This window comes from Macaca nemestrina, chromosome 10, assembly GCF_043159975.1.
Source record: "Macaca nemestrina isolate mMacNem1 chromosome 10, mMacNem.hap1, whole genome shotgun sequence".
Classification (NCBI taxonomy): domain Eukaryota; kingdom Metazoa; phylum Chordata; class Mammalia; order Primates; family Cercopithecidae; genus Macaca; species Macaca nemestrina.
Window position 1 is genome coordinate 86769849 of NC_092134.1, and position 20850 is coordinate 86790698.

Here is a 20850-nt window from a genome sequence, read left to right on the forward strand (position 1 = left end):
ATTAAATGTCAGACCACAGTTAACAGATGTTGCAGCAGTGCTGGAGGAATTAAGACCATGTCAGCCTTTCTCTTTGAATATATATTTTTTCAGGGCCTCCTATATGTGAAATGTTAACTCCTTAACAAGTTAACACAAGACAAGGAATGCTAATGCCCAAGTGGCTGGATATTTTAAGGAACCCACTAAAGGACGCCATCTCTCTTGGGTACCTATTAATATTATTAATAACAAAAATTGGGAACCATTCCTGAAATGTTTGCCAGGAGGCCTATGAATTAAATTTGTCATCTGATTTTCAGCCAAGAAATACAGAATTAAATTTTTGAATTGGAGTTTAGTTATTTAATATTGATTATTATGTTGAATTCAAAATAATCTACTGCTTATAGATTATTTTATGAATAGATTCCCATAAACATATTGTGTGCCTAGGCTATTTTATGGAGCCCACTGATTTAAAAACATACAGCCAACAACAACAGCAACTAATATGTATTTAGCTCTTACTCTATCCCAGGCCATGTTCTAAGGTTGTAAATTATCTCATTGAAGAAAAGTAAATAAAGAAGACACATGCCTTCTTTACTAAGCTACTGCTCTGTGCAAAAATAAAAAAGGAAGAAAGGGAGGGATGGAAGAGAGGAAGAGAGGGAGGAGTTGAATAACAAGCAGAAAATGGTCTTAATTTACCAATCTACTCAAGAAATAAAAGGAAGGCCATCTCAATATGATTCATATTCTCTCTCTATATATATATGTGTGTGTGTGTGTGTGTATATCTTTTAGCCATTTTTAATCCTTGAAAAGTAATTTTGACCAAAAATCTGGTTAATACAGTATACTATCTCATATAGATCTTCTATTCAATTATTCCCAAATAATTTTAGCAGCCATAACATAGAATAACTGTGATTACATGAAATAATGCAAAGCTTTGGAAGAAAATTGTTTCTTAAGCGTTTTAGGTGAAAACTCATGTGCCACAAAGCCATGGTGCATGATCTATTTCTGCACACTGAAATGAATAAAACTCCTCATTTCTAAATATCAAAGAATGAGTGAAACTGGACCCAATAAAGTATTTGACACCACAACCTTTTAGTCTACAACTCAAATTCTAAGCACTCTTAGCCAGGTTAACCTCAAATTAATGAGAAGTAGCATGTATGCATGCTTGCAAGACTGCCTTGAATTTAAGAGATGTAAAGATGGGAGATTCCCATGTATCTTATCCCAAGACAAGTATGTGGTCTTGTTTGATCAAGAAACTGCCTCAAAGAGAGCCAGTCATCCATTCGTGCTGCCAGTTAATCCATACACTGATTCATAATGATTAAAAGTGTCTTATATTTGGTTCTACTGAATGTGATTAGACCAAAACTGTGTGGCTAGCTGTTTTGGCAATTAGTACTAAAATGCTCAGCAACATCAAATGGTACAGTGTAAGTGAAATGTAGGTCACTTACTTTGGCATTTGGAAAGTGTGTCATGGTACATCTTTGGTCTTCATATTTTATCAGTCTCACAAAAAAGATTAACCCAAAGCAAAGCCAGCCAACCCCCTAAAATCTGCTAGTACACTTGCATGTTTAAACACTGGCTCTGATGACAGGTTCAGGGGTAAATATGTACCATGGGGCTGTTCAGCTTCACAGGTTGGTTAATATTAAACAAACACATATTGCAAACTGTGCCTTGTTACGAGGTTGTTTTCTGAGATTCCAGGGGTCAGAGTCAAAACCTCACATTTTTCACCTTTTCCACAGTGCTAATCAATAGTATAACAAGTGAAATAATAGTCTAATACACAGTAACAATACACTTTCAAAGGAAAAAGTGTTGAAGCTAATTTAATTCTATAATCAATTTTGCTAATGTCGTTTCACTTTTGTAAACAAAGAACAATAGAAATACCTTGTATGTTTATAATGCTATATGTCCAATACCTCATTTAACCCTCACAGTAACCTTGTCTAAGTTTCCATTAGACCCAGTATTAAAGAGAAAACTGAGTTCCAGAATATTTGCATGACTTTACTTATTCAAAAAAGACTTATTAAGTAGATATCATATTAGGTATTGAAGATGGAGACAATTCTTTAAATATGCATATATAACAAATACTCACAAATGTTCACTGTGTGCCAGATGCTCTTCTCAATGCCCTACAAATATTAACTTACTTAATCGTCATAACAGCAGTGTGCGGTAGGCACTATTATTATTTCCTTCTTGTAGATGAGGAAACTGAGGCACAGAAATGGCAAATAACTTGCCCAAAGTCAGACAGGATAAAAGACAGAAGTCAGATTTAAGTCTAGGCAGTGGGGCTCCAGAATCTGTACTATTTAACTCTGTGCTGTGCTGAATAAGACACAGTGTCTGTGTTTGAAGACTTCAGAGTCAAGAAGGGCAGACATGTAAACAAACGTTTTACAGTGCAGCACTTAAGCTCAACAGTGAGGCTTGCAAGAGGCACAAGCAACACAAAGGAGGAAGGGGTTAACTTGACTTATCTAAAGTCTCTCAGCTCCTAGGCGGCAGAGTGGCGATTGGATCTGAGTCCTTGAGTTTGAACTCCAGAGTCAATGTGTTCTCCATTTCACTGGGCAGATCATATTTGAGAAAAAGAGTTTGGAATTACAGTGAGAAAACAATAATGAACTAAGAGGAACATAGCATCTGAACACAGGATGAAAGCTGAGCTCATCTGAACAGAAAATAAAGGACTGTGCTTTGTAATAAATATAAATACAGACACAGATATAGGTATGCAGATATCTTTGTTTATATAAGATATAATTAATAAATTAATATGCATATGTATATGTCAACAGAACTCTTGTGAATATCAGCTCAGCTGTAAAGCGCCCGGGTTATCTTAAGGCTTATGGTCTGTCAGAATAAGACGGGGCTATCTTAAGGCTTATGGTCTGTCAGAATAAGACGGGGCCAATGTGAGGAGGCAGAAGGAAAGCCAAAAGACATGGAGACACTGATGTCAACCATTCTGGGTGCATAATAGATATTCAAAGATTACTCACTGATGGAATAATTGGTTAATTGACTAATTGATTAAAAACGGGAAAGGGAATTAAAAAAAATACTAAAGACAGCTCATTCCAATTCGCATTTGGTGAAAATTTTGCAAGGAGAATTAGTGAAATTGAAACATTCAGAATTGAGATTTCATATCAACATGTCAGAATTTTATGTCCAACATTTCTTTTGGATGACCACTTTGATATTTCTCTGACCTCTTTTTAAGTGTAGTTACTACTTACTGACATTGCTAAGGTTTTTAATCCAAACAATGGCACAAAAGAGTTCCACAGGGAGAAAGAAATTTGGCTAGTTTGAACTCCAGTCATGTTTATAGTTTACTTTAGGTTTGTAAAATTCCTTGTTTTAATTTACTAAAATAAAAAAAAAAAGTGTACATTTTATCTGCTGCCACCGATAGTTCTGTTGTCACCTTAGGAACTATGTGCTATTTTATAAATGAGAAAAAGCTCATAGAGTTTACCAAGTTGTTGATAGTACAGCTAGTAATTAATGGAGTCAGAATTAGAACCCAGATCTTCTGAATCAAAGTCCAGCACTGAGTGTTAGCATAACAGAAGAGAACATTGTTCAGAACAAGAGAAGACTTTCAATCGGGTGTCAGAAGACTTCTCATGTAGATAAAAAGGGATAAACAGAAAGTTTCAAGACAAAAACAGTGAAGCTCCTCTCAGGATTCCTCAGAAAAGCTAATGCTGAAAGTCTTAAGTAAACATCAAATGAAATGCCATCAGCCTTTAATTTAAAGAGAAAGAAAAGATGCAAGCAAAACTATTTAAGTCAGTAAGATTGTCTTATTCACATGTAAAAATCAGACTACCCATCCAAATAAGCACGAATCAATCTTTCAATTGTTACTTTTGACACTATACAAGACCCTATTAAGAAATAATTAAGGAATATAAATGCTTGCAAATTAAGATATTAATATTACTGGAAAATTGCTCATATATAATTAACAAGTATTGATCTTCACCTAAGTAGATTTTAAAATAATTAAGACAAATTGAAATATGTGGAATTTTAGAGTCTAACTTAAAAAATCAACTTCAAATATCTAGGAAGGAAGAGTCAGGATTTCTATAGTTAAAGATTCAACTCCTGTAAAACTTGCAATTAACTATTTTTTGACATAGTTTACATCATTTGAAACAAAATACTTCATGAACCTAAGCTTTTCTGTTCTTAGCCTAATACAACAATCCTGATGGTCCAAACACAAAGCAGAAGCCCAGGTCCACATAAACTCGCTAGGGATGCAACGTAGGAAGGATTTGCCTCATGCTACCCGGGTGGTTTTCACTGTTAGTAGTAACCTTTATTATCACAATTTCAACAAAACACATTTTCTTCAAATATCTGAAATCTCGAGCTCTATGTGGAGCTGCTGAGCTGGACTTCTTTTATGAACTCATATGAATTAAACATAACAAAGAAAAGACATGGTATCCACAGCCCTCTGTGATCCCTGCAGTGACCTTTCCAGTGGTGTTTTCCATTCTTTCAGAAACACCCAGCTGCCAGGAACTGCTTCTTGCCTCCTTGCCTTTGCTTGTGCTATCTGCTCTGCCTGCAGTCTGCTCCCCATCGCATTTCTCCTGCCAACCTTCTATTTGTTCTTTCGGCTTTAGCCCAGCTGTCACTTCCTCCAGAAGCTTCTCTGCCCCTTCCAAGCTGAGTTGGGTACCACACTTCTCCTACCCCTCAGATGCCATGGACATTTTGTGCATCCTGTTACATATTATATGCCCATTTTTCTCAACAATATTTTGAGATCTATTTAGAATATCTCTTGCAGATGGGGAAAAAACAATCGATTTTTTTCCATTCTTTCAGAACAAACTGGAGATGTATAATTTTATCTAGATTCTAAATAGCTCATAAATGCCCATTCAGAATCAAAGACTTTTTAAGGGAGTTGATTGTTTGCTGGTTAAGTACCCCAAAATAGAGATTTAGCTAGTGGCTAATGCCCAAAATTTGATTAACAATTGTTGAAAAACCTACAATAGGAACTCTTTGTTTTGTTACTTTTGTTTCTAATTCTGTTTATTCTTTTTTGATAATAAAAGTAATCCGTATTTTTTAAAGGTTAGCTGGCTAATATAGATGAAATAAACTAAACACTATCTACATTTCCACATTTTGGAAATAACCACGATTAACATTTTGATATACACGATTTCTCTTTGCATCTATTTTATATGTTGTGTACATAATTTTTATTTTATTTATTTATTTATTTATTTTTTATTTATATTATACTTTAAGTTCTGGAGTACATGTGGAGAATGTGCAGTTTTGTTACATAGGTATACACATGCCATGGTGGTTTGCCACACCCATCAACCTGTCACCTACATTAGGTATTTCTCCTAATGTAATTATCCCTCCCCTAGTCCCCTATCCCTCGACAGGCCCCGGTGTGTGATGTTCTCCTCCCTATGTCCATGTATTCTCATTGTTCAACTCCCACTTATGAGTGAGAACAACATAATCTTCAAAACAACATAGGGACCTTATTATTATTAGATTTTTCTATCTCACCATTTAAAACTTATTTTAACTATAATTTCCCTATGTCCTAATGTATTTGAACACAACATTTGTAATTACTGCTTAATATTGAAGTAAGGCAGCTCTCTCTAAAGCAACTAATGGGTCCTTGCATATAGCATGAATATTTACTGTTTCACAATTGGTTCTGAGGCTAAGAAGAAACTACTGCATTTTAATACATAGCAGAACCCTTCAACTGAATATTAGAATGTCTCTCGCTGCAACCTCATACATAAGTTTTAAAGAAAGATTTTGAATGCACAAATTGAATCAGTGCCTGTAATAAAGATTTTCATTCATTCAGTGTTTATATAGTACCTATTATACACAAGGCATAGTCTAATATTAATCAAGGTAAACAAGAAAAGAGATTACTTATAAACATACTTGATTACATCTAAACATACTTGATTCCATCCCAAACCTAAATATACCATCTGCCCAAAGTCTGCCCTCTGCTGCTGTCCCACCGAATGAAGTCAAAACGTTTACTTTTCTGAGTAGAAATTGCATTCTATTCTGAATTTACTTTTTCCTATATTCAAAGAAAGCCTGGTGCTACCAATTTTATACCCAGCCTTCCAGGAATTATAATTCCTAACTCAAGTAGCCATAAAGTACAAAACGCTCAGTTAATGTTCCCATGCTGGGCACTGCAAACTCCTGTGGCAAAGAATGAGTGCATTAGGCAACAAGTGTCCCTGTGAAGGGCTCTGACTACACCATGGCCCTACCCTGGAAGTTGCTTGGAGTCCAGCAGTAGAAATAAGCTTTGCAGGCAGAAGCATGCCCTCTTCTCTGCCGAGGAGTCCTGACTCGGAAATCCTCCCGAGTTCATTAAAAAGTGAATTAGGAAATGTCAATGACACTATTATTTATCTCTCTCTGCTCGTATTCCTTTGAAAGACATTTTCTAGTGAACATGCATTTCTTATTTCAACATTCTGGATAGGATAGTAAAAAGGCCAGCCTGAACATATTTTTGGTTAGTAGGGATACTGATTCTTTGAAGCATACGTTCACATTATCACCATTTAGAAGGGCCCCCTTGCTTTTAAAGTCTAGCCACACAGCATACTGGGTCACAGCTTAAATTACCAAAAGTCCAAATTTAAGCAAGATGATAACAGGTTTACAAAGTCCAATCACTAATGAAATTACAAAATCAAAATGCATCAAAATTGTTCTGGTAGGGACAGGCAGGAATGTGAAAGACAGCCATGGAAATTAATATGCTGTGATCTAAGAAGAATGTAATTTTTTTAAACTATCAATTGCTATGAACTAGAAAGAGAGTCAACCCAGCCCAGCACTGCTATAATATGTATTCTGTATGAAGAACTTACATTAACAAGGTGAGTCAGTTTTCAGGAAGTATTGTTATTATAATTATATATCTCTTAGCAGTTCTGTTTTCTCAAGCAGGCATTTTAAAGACTAGAAATTATTCTTTAAAGCAAGGCTCTAAAAGTTCTAATTTAACATTTAGAATTTCAGTACATTATTTAAGTTGTAATCACTCATAAGTCTTATAGACCTTGTTACATTATATTTCTGCTTAGGTAGAAGTCTGAAATGAACTTGTGATACTTTTCCCTGTATCATTTCAGTGTGGGATCAATAAATGAAATGGACCAGAAGGATCTTTTTCAAAGGTGAAAGGCAGAGGCAAAATATAGACATCATGGGCTGTTGTCTAACCAGAATTTTTTAAATTTAATTTTCTTGTTTTGTCAGCCGAGACTAAAAGCAATTTTCTATTTAGGTCTGTGACAAAGTCAATAAATTTGTCAACCTGAACCAACCTTGTTTGCTAATTTTGCAACATAGTAGTTGACTATTCAAACATTTCCAAAATGCTCCATTATATAACTGTAAAGGTGGTTTAGGTTGGGTAGAAGAGAGTGGCATGCGATCAACTAAGCAATTTCCTCAAAACTCATGGGTCATTGCATTTCACTTGGTGAGGTTTCTGAGAATGGAAAATCAGAGCCTCTCCCAGGGGCCTGGGCTGAAAATCCTTTAGGGCTTCATATTTGGGAGGGTCTCAACTCTAGATTTTTTGAAAGTATCATCAAATGAGCCTAATCCTATAGTCATTTGTATTGTATGTGTGTTGAGATGTTATTTTGTTAAGTAGAAATATTTAAAATGCACTACATTTTAGTAATCCCATTTTGGATTAAAACAATTTAAAGATATATATGCATATCTGGTGTCTTAAAAAATAGAAGTGGCTCAGGCTTCCATGGAAATCTGAGAGGCTTTGCCAAGGTGAATTAGAAAATTATTAATCTTTACTTCTCTGTTTGCAATTAATTTGATATGTGGCTTTTGGGGGATAACACTACGTTATCTCTTCTTTTATTTCTAATTTTTTATTTTGTAAGTTGAGGTTAATAATTATAGAACCATGTAAAGAGATACCTATAGTATACCTATGTTTTCATTACTCTACAAGTGATAAAAATAATATGGTAGCCCAGGTATAGAAGTGCTTGACTCCCCTTCATCATGGCAGAGAATTCTGCTATTTGAATAATTTAGGAAGATTTCTGTAACATATTTTTTTTTTTTTTTTTTTTTTTTTGAGACGGAGTCTCGCTCTGTCGCCCAGCCTGGAGTGCAGTGGCCGGATCTCGGCTCACTGCAAGCGCCGCCTCCCGGGTTTACGCCATTCTCCTGCCTCAGCCTCCCGAGTAGCTGGGACTACAGATGCTCGCCACCTCGCCCGGCTATTTTTTTGTATTTTTTTACTAGAGACGGGGTTTCACCGGGTTAGCCAGGATGGTCTCGATCTCCTGACCTCGTGATCCGCCCGTCTCGGCCTCCCAAAGTGCTGGGATTACAGGCTTGAGCCACCGCGCCCGGCCTCTGTAACATTTTTCTATGGATTATCTCTATTTTTCTTTCTTTCTTTTTCTTTTTTTTGCAAATATCTATATTAAAAGAGAAATAAAATGAAGAATTTGAAGTGCCAAAACAATGGCATCAAAAAAGATCACAAATTCTCTTTAATGCTGTAAGTCTGAAAACCAAAAGGCAGATGGCAAATCTATATTAAAAAAGAAGTAATCAAAATATTGCTTCTTTCTGCAGTCCTGCTAATATTTTCCACTTTTTAGGAAAGACCTGGGAGGTCAGATAGACATTTACCTACGATGTGATAAAAAAATCAATTAGATTTTGAGTTTATGAATCTATGATGAAAGGTAACTAGTTGGAGAATAAGGCATCATAAATACAATGTCGTATAGAAAAGTTAACAAGAAATGGAAGCAAGATAAAAAGGGAGATGACCTAAAGGGAAACTGAAGTGAGAGCAAAGAAAAGCAATGAATACAGAAACAAAGGCATTACAAAAGTATTAAAAAATAGGTAATTTGGTTCTTAGTCACTACTGTTTCTAAACGTCTTCTTCCAATTTGGCTACAACCAAATTCTATTTTCAAATATTATTTTGTCCTATGACTAAATTAGAAATTTGTGTATAGTCATGATGAGAACAACAGGTTATCTCTCCCAATGTCATTGCGAAATACCCTGATGGTCTAAGAGATTTTTTTTTATTTATTTGTTGACTAATTTTAACTTGATCCCACTGTAACTTTCTCTTTAAGGACACCTTTGGAGTTAGAAATTTTAAATCATATAATCAATGATTTTAAATAAGTATAAGAAAATTTCTTATTCAATGTACAGGTATAATCTGAATCACTGTATTTTGAGCCAACAGTCTTGTATTTTCAATAGATAACATTACATTGGGATGTACATTCTAAGACCTTCTTTGTACTATTTGAAGATGATAGTCATAGATTGATGAAAGGGGTGTGGAAATGAATGAATTATCACCATACTCTCTTACTCTATGTAAGGAAAATGAAGATTTTTATTGCTTGTTCTTGTTTTTCTTAAAATGATCACTTAAAATTCATAGCATTGTGAGCTAGTGAACGTGATAAAAAGAAATAGGAATACAAGAAAAAGATTCAAATTACCATTGGCTCCAATTTAAATTTTGTTCATTTGTCCACCTTTCCTTCTGCCATTATTCTCAGATAGGCAAACATCACCAAACCCAAACTATCAGCCAACCTTCCTACTGGCCTCCCTGTACCTACCTGCACCTCCACCCCCACCTCCATCCCATCATCTCTCCTACATTTTTACTGTGCTGATTTTCTTACTTTCTTCAGAAGCTTTCAAAAGATCTTCATCACTAAAAATCTGAGTTCCCTAGACTTAACACCTTTTGCAGTCTGTACTATTCCATTCTGTTCTCCTATTTTGCTCCAGAAGGTCTCTACTGCAGCCAGAATGATTCTCACTGTTGCCAGAATATACTTCTGGCATTTTAATTTTTAGCTTTTAATTTTAATCCAACATGCTAATTTACTGTAACTGTTTAGTATACTTGAAGATCAGAATTACAAGGATATTTTTCATCTAGGATGTCTTTCCTTTTCCTCTCCACCGACTAGGATCTCACATGGACTTTTAAGAGCTGGCTCAAGGTCTGCAGGCTCTCTGAAATCTTCAATGTCCTCAGCCCCTAGGGACTCTTTATTTCCTGGAGTCCTGGAGCATGCTGTGCAGTTCTGCTAACACTAATTAGGTTCTAGTCTGGGAAACCAAGTCTCCCTTTATGTGGATGTATCTTACCCCCAGCCCCTACCCCTATAGACACACAGACCAAATCTCATATATCTATTCATGGTGGCACGTATTTGAATTTCTTATGTGAAGGTCAGGTTAAAGTGTTTGTCATCTCATTCCCAGACTTGTTTCATTATTCACTACTTATGTATTTTTCATTTTATTCATTTTTAAGGTCTGCCCATATTCTGATGATTAGCTCTTTCTATCACGATACATGAACCAAGCCTGAGCCTAACTGAATCTGTTGCATGTGCCATGCATTAAAATTCAAATAGCACAAGTCTATTACCAAATGTGCATGAGATTACATTGTGGTATGATTTTAATAAATATTCGAAACATTAAATTATAATGCTTGAGTCTGTGTTGTGCTTATGAAAGAAAAGTTATTGTGAGTTTTGTTGAGAGCGGATCATATATTTCATTAATTTTGGCCACATCTGAAAATGTCAAATGATCTAGGGAAAAAAATAGTCAAACAATTAACCAGATACATTATTATTTTAATTTATTAACTTTTGCCAAATTAGTTTTCATGTGTGTATATTTGATTTTTAAGTCAGTGTTAGAAAAGTTTTGTAATAAGAATTTTGCTATGTAGAGTAGGTTTAAAAGAAACATGATTAAACTCTTCAATAGAAGTCTCTAATGTGTGCTTTTAATTTTTATCCAATGCTAATTTACTATAATTATTTACTATACTTGAAGATCAGAATTACAACAAAGCCAAAGCTTACAATTTTAGCAAGAGTAAAACTTTAAGGATCTATACATTTATCTCCACCCTATTTTATATGATATTATAATTTAATGTAAAATTAACATACTGGAGTGCGTTCATTCTTGTTCGATTGACCCACTATCAAATGAAACTTTAACAGAATAGATTTGATTTTCTAACAATTATTGCAATTTTTTGCATGGTTAATCTTATATTTTTCTGATAACTGCAAACAGAAAGAAGTCTTAAATTGGAAGCATCACTATTAAATGATGGAAATAGAAATTTTAAAAGAATTTTTTTGAGATTTCTCTACCATTAAAATTGGTACATTTGTTATTATCACTGTTCCCCTAGACCATAATACTTCTCATCTAATAAAAGACAAAACTATGGGGTAACTCTAAAAAATAGACAATGAGCTAAGAGACAAGTAAAAGTAAGTTTACCATACTAAGCAGTTAATAGACCAAACAGGCACATTTGGAAAGGAAAAAAAAATAGTTAACTACACATTTTGTTTAATGTTTAATGTTTTGCATCGACTTAAGAATGTTTTACTCAAGGAGCAATGTTTAGTTTTCTTTTATAGAAATAGGAATTGACACATCTGCTGTAATCTAGCATTGCTTCTGATTGGTTATTAGATTGTTCATTCATGTCATAAATACTTAAAAGGCAAAGAACTCTCAATTCTTGATTGGTTTGTGATTTGTTTCTCTTGCCTCACTTTCAGAGTAGTGTCTAGTTGATACATCTTAATAGCAGAATAAATAAATGATTTGCCAACATATACAATATGGTAGAGTTAAAAACTCTACCTCTGTCTACCTCTGACATGTGGAGAGCCAAGTAGATTTTTTTTTAATGGAGAAAATAGCTACTTAAAAATTCTTTTAAAATGCCAAACAGCCTTTTGCCTACTCAGCACACTGCCTTTGGTGTAAGAGTGGTGGCTGATATTGGCCTGTGATTTCCAGCTTCATGGCATCTTGGGTACTGTTTGGAAGTGTTTGTTATTCTGTAAAATTTTTTCTGAAAAGGTCAACAACTCAAAAGAAAATAACTCTTTCACTATGTAATCAATATTTTCTGGAGATTTTGATTATAATGTTTCATTAAACAATCTGACCTCATAACTATTGTTATTGTATTGTTTTACTTTGACTTCAACTCATAAGTCTTTTGAAAAAGGAATATTTCTGTATTCATCAGTCAACCAACCTAGTAGAATTTTAATAGAGAATGACACCAACCATGCTAAAACTTCCAGTGATTATTTTATTGTATAAAAGCCAAAATTCTAAAAGCAAATAGAAATTGGTGTAACTGATGTTTAATCCAAATGTACAACGGTAAACTGACTTAGCTTCTCTTTTTTTTTTTCAAGAGCTGACGCAAGTTGGACAGAAGGAGGTGTTGGGGTGAGGTGGTGGTGTTGATTGGCTTGTCTCGTTCACTCCCACTGGTCTTTAAATCAATGTCTAGATCTCTAAAGGTTCATAGAAGTTAAAGCTGTTACACAGGCCTGCCATTCCAAACAAGTCAGGAAAGCCTGCACAGTACTGGATAAATAATTAAGGTACAGCCGTTTTTACGTGAATATTTGCAGTGCTAAAATAATGCTTACTTTCTTATTTTTATTGTGTTGATTGTTTATTCATTACAAATTAAAATGTTTGAAAATACTAACTTCTTTTTCTCATTTTAGAAATGACCAATTCAGTACAATGTCAAACACTGAAATTATTTACCCAGGTCCTGATTGCAGTTTTCTTTTGCAGATAATTTTAGGTTTAAGCATAAAATTAGAACAGTGAATAATAAGAAAAGGAAACATTGCAAATACAACCAGTAAAATGTGTTTAGTTATTTATATCTCCATGTTGATCATGGACTGTAATGAAGAATTGACACAATTTGTCTTAGGAAAAAATATGAAAGTTTGGAAGTACATTCACAATATTACTCTATTAAAGATTTTTGTTTATCTTGAAAACAAACAAAAAACTCACAAAATTTTTGACTAATCAAAGAAGGAACATCACTTTAGTGCAGCACATGTGAATGGCTAAGAGTTTGGGCTGCACCATTATCAAATGAAAAAGAAAAACTGTTGTGTCTTACCTTTTCTTCTTAATTTGACCATTTTAGTTAAGGAGTATTTTTAGAACAAAGTTACTAAAAGAAACTAGGGAATTGAATGGAATATAAGCCTAACTTTAGATTTTGAAGGAGTAGAGTCAGTTATCTAAAAGTAGAGGTGTTCTCCTCAAATTTATTAATCAGACAGAGGAGAATTCCCAGTGGATTTACGTATTCCTATACCTTGAGTATCTTAGAGAGCATATGTGGATGGTTTTAGTTAAATGCCCAGGGTATAGTAAAACTAAGAGTGTTTTGTAACTCAGTGGAAGAATATTTGAATTGATGATATATATCACATTCATGAACACTGGGCTAAAAGTTTTAGTTTTGACAAAGTAAAGAAATTTAGGTGTGTTTTTAATAAAAGATTGCCATTTAGTTTATAATTCAAGATCCTCCAGTTCCGATTTATATTTAGATAGTGTTCTGGGATTTTCTTGAAAGTATTTACATTTATACTCCTAAGAAGTATGTAAGCAACATTTAAGATCTGAAAAATGTAGCTTTAATGACTCAACTTTTGAGTTTTCTTTAAACATGTTATACAGTGTGCTTTAAGGTTATTGGAGCTATTTTTTAGTTATGTGAATTAGTTTAAAGAAAGTGAAAATAATTATTCCAGAGAAAAAGTACCTCTGGGAGTGGTCCAGTTACTATTATAATGAATGGAACCTACTGCATCCAGAGTTCATGACAGATTAGGTATCATGCATTAAAATGTGGAGCATAAAGAGTTCATTATGTTAATATCATGTATGCTACATATCCCTGTGCATTCTGGAAACTACATTGGGAAAATATGAACTAAAATTTATGTGGCAATTTATGTTTAAGATGACTATATTTTCTTCTAAGATCAGAGCTAGAAAGTCTGTAAACAAAATCGCATATTCAAATCTTATGACCAGTCCTTTATACCTCATCAAATGGATGCTTTAATTCTTATATTAGCAAGCATGTAATCTTTTCAGCAATGGGAAAATACCCAGTAGTTGGTTATTTATCTTAACTTTTCTAGTTTTTCCTAGATATTACCTGTAAGCTATATCTGAGTGGGGGGGGGGGAAGGAAATGCTAAAATATTAGCACTAGCAATGGGAAATAGTCAAGTAAGTACAGTTCTTCTGTTATTGTTGGTTTCTTCTTTAAGAGCTACCTCAGACTGAATACTTTTATGGAAGCTAATTTCTGTGAGAACTCATGCTATAGACCAACAAGCGCTCTCACTGACAAAATATGACAAGAATGGCATTGTGGGGGAAATTAAGAGAATTTAATATAAAGGTAATATTAGATTGTAGTGTGAAAGCTACATTCATGTATCTGTGGTACAGTGTGGATGTAGATTTAAATAAGTTCCTTGTATACAAGATGATTTGGCTTTTAGAAGTTGCATGACCCTTGCTCAACCAAAGGGTAAATGATAGGTGAGGCTATCTGCTACCTAAACCTAAATTTCAAAGTGAATTTGTCAGTACTGGGTAGGCATGAAAGATGAGACAGATAGCAATGCTGGGAAATCTGCTCTGGCAATATTAGCTCCCTTTTTCACTTTCACTTATCAGGTAAAATAAATGTTTACAGTAACTAGGGAAGGTCAGAACTTTTGCTTCTCGACTCAAGGACTGTTTTGCTTTCCAGATTTGATATCTTTCTTTGAAGTTGAACCATATAGGTAAAATTTAAGAAATTTACTATTTTGACACTCTTACACCCTGAATGTCTTAGGCACCCATCCAAAGAAAAAGACATTACAATGTTTAATAATTAGAATTTGGATATAAAGAATTAACTACTCAGAACACTTAGATATCTTTTAATAAATATGATAAAAATGAAATTATTCTAATATGATAATATTCTAAATACTTGGTTTCAAGTTTTGACTTTGTATTTTCATGAAGAGTGAATTGAATTAACAATGCAGTTGAGCACTGCTGTGCTGGAAAATCCAGTCTGATTTTGCAAGACCTCTTTGTATCACAGAGAAACTTAACTTTAATGAGGAGAAGGGCTAGACTACAGAAAATTCTGTTGAACTCAATTTGACTTTTCTTTTAGAAGCGTTTTGAACATTCTCTGTGCAACAAAGCTATTCTTTCTCCTGGCAATCAGAGGAGAGCATTTTCATTTCATTTTGAAGCATTATCCTATAAAACTGTAATCAAAAAGCATACCTCTATCTATTAATATAACACAGATCATATAAAATTGCACTTATCTTAGTGGAATGTAACACTAGGCACTGTGTTAGATGCCAGGAATATGTAGAATCCACAACCCCAGCACCATTCCTATTCTCATGAAGTTTCCTGCCTAAGACAGCTAATTATCAAATAGGCAACTAAAAGAGTAAGTAGAAAGTGTGATAAATACTACGCAGGGGAGGAAAGCATATAGTGGCAGATGTAGTGTAATGTGGGGTCAGAGAAGGACACTCTGACCAATTGGCCTTTAAAGATTTTCAGGTTGGTTTAGTTAACATTAGGAGGGACCTGGCTAAGAATGTGGGGAACGGCAGTCCAAGCAGAGGGAACAGTGCCTTAAGAGGTCCTGCAGTGGCAATGGGGAGATGAAAGAAGCCCAGTATATTCAGATGGGATTCAGTATGAGATGAAAGAGCCATGTCTGGGTCGAAGTATATAGAGCTTCCAGTGTATTAGGAAATTTGACTTTCGTCTAAAAGTGATGACAAAATCACAATAGGGCCTTCAGTAGGGCAGCCATTCGGAATAACATAGTAGTCATGGAGATAGAAGTGGATGAATTCTAAATAAATGTTGAAAGAAGGACTGATAGGACTTGGTGATACACTGGACATGAGTAGCGGGTGAAGGATAGAGAATGGGACAGGCAGGTCTGCCCAGTGAGCGGTTGGGTGAATGAAGGTACCATGTTCTGAGATGGTAAACAGCAGAAGAATCTATGCCTATGAAAATTTTACGTTTCAATTACAGTATTTGCCAGCAATATTCTTTTCTATCCTACTCATGCAACAATTCTTTGATTAATTCAATACATATTTATTCCAAGAAAAAGGTAAAAATATTAATTATATTATGCTCTAAGAGTTTGCTCAAAATCTGTTTTAGTAGGCTGAGTTCCTCAGGTGCAAGGAGTCTGTTTTATTCATCCTCTGTGTCTTCCACAGTTTCTGATTAAATTTTAGCAATTATGATATAGTCTAAAGGCTTCAAGGTATATACTTTGTGCTGTAGACAGATGATTCAGAATATTTAGTTTCTCATAATGTGCTAATTCTTTTTGAATTGTGCATTTAACATTGTTCCCTTAAAACAGATCAGTAATATCATCTTCAAAGTTAAGATATAAGCTATGAAAACATGTCCCAACTTTTGTGAGAGCTCCCTTGGCCAAGGCAAAAACGGAATACTTTTTTTTTTTTTTTTGAGACGGAATCTTCCTTTGTCGCCCAGGCTGGAATGTAGTGGTGATTTAAATTTATTGAAGGCCTACTATATGCCAAACTTTGACACTCATTATCTCATTTACATTCTCACAACTCTGCTTTGTGGTAAATAATAATACCTTCATTTCATAGAAGATGGAAAAGACAGAAGTTAGTTAATGTAGCCAGGATTTATACCCAGTTTTGCTTACTGCCAAGCCATAGTTCCTGTTCCCTGATTAGGCTTTAGTTCTCTGTAGTAGAGACAGCAATACAAAGGTGGCATAGCATGGAGGCCACTCAACTTGGTGCCTCCATTACCTCATCTGTACAATGGGAATAAGAAAAAAATTGTACTCACCTGAGAGGACCGCTCTGAAGAATTGATAGACGCAAGGCCTTAAAACAGTGGCTGGCATGTGGTAAGGGCCATATGAGTGTTTGATGTATCTTCTTTAAAAAAATTCTTGGATTAGCATGGCTTAATGCAAATGAAATGAATGAGGTTCTTATTAATATACAAAGTAGAACAGACTGTAACTGAAGCTTCTGGACTGCAGTCATGTGTACTAACAGCAGCAAAGATCTCAGCCCCACTGCCCCTTCCTCAGAGAACCCTTCCCTGATCTCCTAGACTAAGTTGGATACTATGAAAGACACTGCTATGGCCCCTTACAGGGGCTGGATAAATTAAGGATGGGGGAGGGAGGGAAGCATGCCAGTCACTGTGACCCACATGTGCAAATGACCTGAGATGTAGAGAACACGGTGAATTTCTGGAATGGAAAGACTAGTGTAGCTAGAACACTAAGGTGAGGAGAGTGTGGAAGGAGATGAGATCAGAGATGTGAGTGGACCAGGTAGAATGTTACTAGGAGTGTTGAGAATTTTGGACTTTATCCTCAGAGTAAAGTGAAGACATTACAGGGTTTTAAGCAAATAAAGGATATCATCTGTGTTGTTGCTGTTATGTTTCAAATATCCCTCTGGCTATTGGATAAAGAATGAATGGTAGGGGCAGTTAAGGAAGGCAAAAGAGAATTCAAGATCAATTAGGAGATTTTTACAGTAGACATGATAGTAGCGTGGACAAGAGTGAAGGTGAAAGAGATGAAAAGAAAAAGACTAACTTGAGAAATACTTCAATTCATTGTAAAAGTCAACCAGGCTTTTGTAAAGAACTGGATGTGGAAGGTAATAAAGAAAAATTTATAATAGAAGGCTCTTATGCTTTTGACTTGAATAACTGGATAAATGGTGACAACATTCTTTGGAGCGGAAACATTGGAAGAAGAGGGCCTATCACAAGTAGACTTTGGACACATTGAATTTAAACTGCTTTTGAGATATATAGATGACATTTAGGCCCCCGAACACATGGAACTCGAGGGCCCAGGAGAAGCCTAGGCTGATGTAACTTGAGGAGTCTTTGTTATATGTATTTGTCGGAGTTCTCCAGAGAAACAGAACCAAGTGGAGACAAATAGATAGACAGACAGGTATAGAGGTATATAGATATAAGATGACATTTATCATGGGAATTGGCTTTCATGATTATGGAGCTAAGAGGTCTCAAAATATAGCATCTGCAAGCTGGAGAGCCGGAAAAGCTGGTGGTATAATTTAATCTGAGGCCGAAGGCTGAGAAACAGGATGCTGCTGGTATAAGTATCAGAATTGCAAGATCTGGGACACAGGAGCTCCAGTGTTCAAGGGCAAGAGAAGGCAGGAGAAGATGGATGTCCTAGCTCAAGCAGAGAGAGTAAATTTGCCCTTCCTCTGCCTTTTTGTTCTATCTGGAACCTGGAGTGGTTGGAGGATGCTCACCTTCAGTGGGGAGAGTGGATCTTTTTTACTCAGTCTATTGATTCAAAAGGTAATCTTTTCCAGAAACACCCTCACAGACACACCCCAATATAAAGTTTTACTTGCTATCTTCCCATCCTTTAACACAGCCACAATGACATATAAAATTAACCATCACATTATATGAAGTCTTGGGAGTGGATTGGAAGAATGGGACTTAAGATCTAGCTTTAAGGAAGTCAAGCAATGAAACTTCACACAAAATCATATTTTTAAAAGGACAAACCACAAAAACTGTGAAAAGTAATAGTGGTGTCATCAGCAAAGAGAAATTTTTGAGAATTCCTGGAAGGCAGAAAGAAGATAGGGTTGGAAAATCTAAGAGAAAAGGAACCAAGATAAGTGTGTTTTTTCCCATAGGGTGCCCTGTAGTTAGCTTCAAGTTAAGTATATATAGACAAAGAGGAGGCATAGATCATGGGTAACCAGTGATCAGATATCCACCAAGGAACCTCAGTTTAGACATGATAGTCTGTTTGGGATACTGTTTTTGACTATAGGATAAAGCTGTGATCCATTCTGTAAAGAAAGCTCAATGAAGGATGCTAGTATAAGTATTAGGGCCTCTACTGCAGACAAAGAGGTATAACAAGCAGGAATGGAAGCTCTACCAAAAAGAAGATACATTAAAATGCTTCACTCCCAGAGTAACCACTCCTGGAGTGGCAGCTGTGTCTGGGAGTGGGATGCTCCTCCCACAGACAAGCAGCAGAAGAGCCGCTTGCACAGAACCTACAACGGAGCAGCCCATCAGTGAAATGGGCCCACACAATTTCAGAGAAGCTCTGAGTACCAGCTGTCCAAGCTAATTAATGCGCTCCGTCATTCACAAATATGAACAGATAACCTAGGACACTCGAAACTAAGGAAAACGAGCAGCATGGAAGAGAAGGACCAAAGGGAACAAACAGAATAACTAACTTCAGAAGAAACATAATTTAGGGAACAAAAGGAACTTCTGAAAACCTCACATCAATATCCTTAGAAAAATCTGAGACAATATTGTATCCATAAAACAAAGAAAGTGATATGAAAAAAGAGAAAGAGGATAAGAGCAAATTATTAGAAATTAAGAGCGTGATTGAGAAAAATAGTCAGCTGACAAGTTGAAAAATGAAACGGATATAGCTGAAGGTGAAATTTGTTATTTTGGATGTGACATTGAGGAAATATTCCTGGACATCGAGCAATAATGAACAGATCGAACATAAACAGAAAAGCTTAGCAATATGGATCAAGAGGTCCAATACCTGATTAATAAAAGTTTTAGGAGCAAACAAAGGGGAAGAAATAGTTTTCTTTTTAAATAGTAGAACTTTTTTTATTTTTAGAAGAAAATGTGTCTTCTACAGAAGACAGACACAAGCCTTTTGATTGAATGGGCCCTCTGCATGCTGAGTATGATGAATTTTAAAAGCAACTCACATCTAGTTACGTCGTAATAAAAAGATAAGGATAAAAATTCTAAAATCCTCAGAAAAACATTGATAAGTTATCTATAAAGAAATAACAACAAGACTCATCTATAGAAGCTAGAATGGAGAAATTTCTTCAATATTCTAAAGGAAAATGCTTCTGAATCTAGAATTCAAACAATTGATAAAGTTTGAAGGCAAAATAAAGACATTTTCCAACATGAAACAACTCAGAAATTCTATTTACGGACATAGGCTCATTCTGTGAAAAAAGTTATTCAAGGCATTATTTTAGCATAATGCAAAATAAACTGCAGAAAGAAGATAGAATGGCGTTCAAGAAACTAGCAGCTGAGAAAGACTCAGAGGTTGGAGGAGGAAGCCATTCAGAATGAGAAAGAGCATAGAAAATTTGCTTTCAAAGTTTTGGTAATATAGAATTATATTTTATTTGTGTCAAATATCCCACTTTGTCTTTAGGGCATACTATTTATATAATGATAATACTGTAATTGCTGCTTATTGGTTTTACATGTTTAGAAACAACCTACAAGCAAGTTATGACACATTTGTTTCACAGAACAAGATGAAAATATTATGATCTTCAAATTGTAAAAGCATGTTATTAACTAAAATAATTATGAGTGTAGGGGAAGGAAGAAAAGAAAAAGTATGCTAATATCCTTATTTTTTGTAGGTAAGCAGTCTAAAATCAGCAAACCAAGTCTAAAAAGCTTTAGTGAATTATTTAGATCTAGAATGGCTCATTTTAAATGACAAGTTAAAAGCAGAAACTATCAACAGTGGTTGCTGCTGGGAAGTGAGACTGGTGGTGTGTGAAGAGTGAGAGAAACCTTTGTACTCATTTAGTGAGTTTCTTTTTTTTTTTTTCACTTAACCATATGCAAGTCTTACTTCTATTCTCTCTTAGCTTTTAACCTGTTTCTTCTTCTTTTTTTTTTTTTTTTTTTTTTGAGACGGAGTCTTGCTCTGTCGCCCAGGCT

General features: G+C 35.1%; 1 protein-coding gene across 4 annotated transcripts in view; it reads left to right on the plus strand.

The window, feature by feature from the left end:
- LOC105470084 (solute carrier family 38 member 4) overlaps window positions 1–20850 on the plus strand; it is a 68230-nt gene that overhangs the window by 16486 nt on the left and 30894 nt on the right. For 2 of the 4 annotated variants that reach the window (XM_011721822.2, XM_011721825.3), the window contains exon 1: window positions 12470–12590. The exons of 1 other annotated variant lie outside the window; for it this stretch is intronic. The gene's annotated coding sequence lies outside the window, so the exon portion shown is untranslated. Of the gene's footprint in view, window positions 1–6877; window positions 6981–12469; window positions 12591–20850 lie in introns of those variants that run through there. One more of the 4 variants, XM_011721824.3, reaches the window with a different exon arrangement.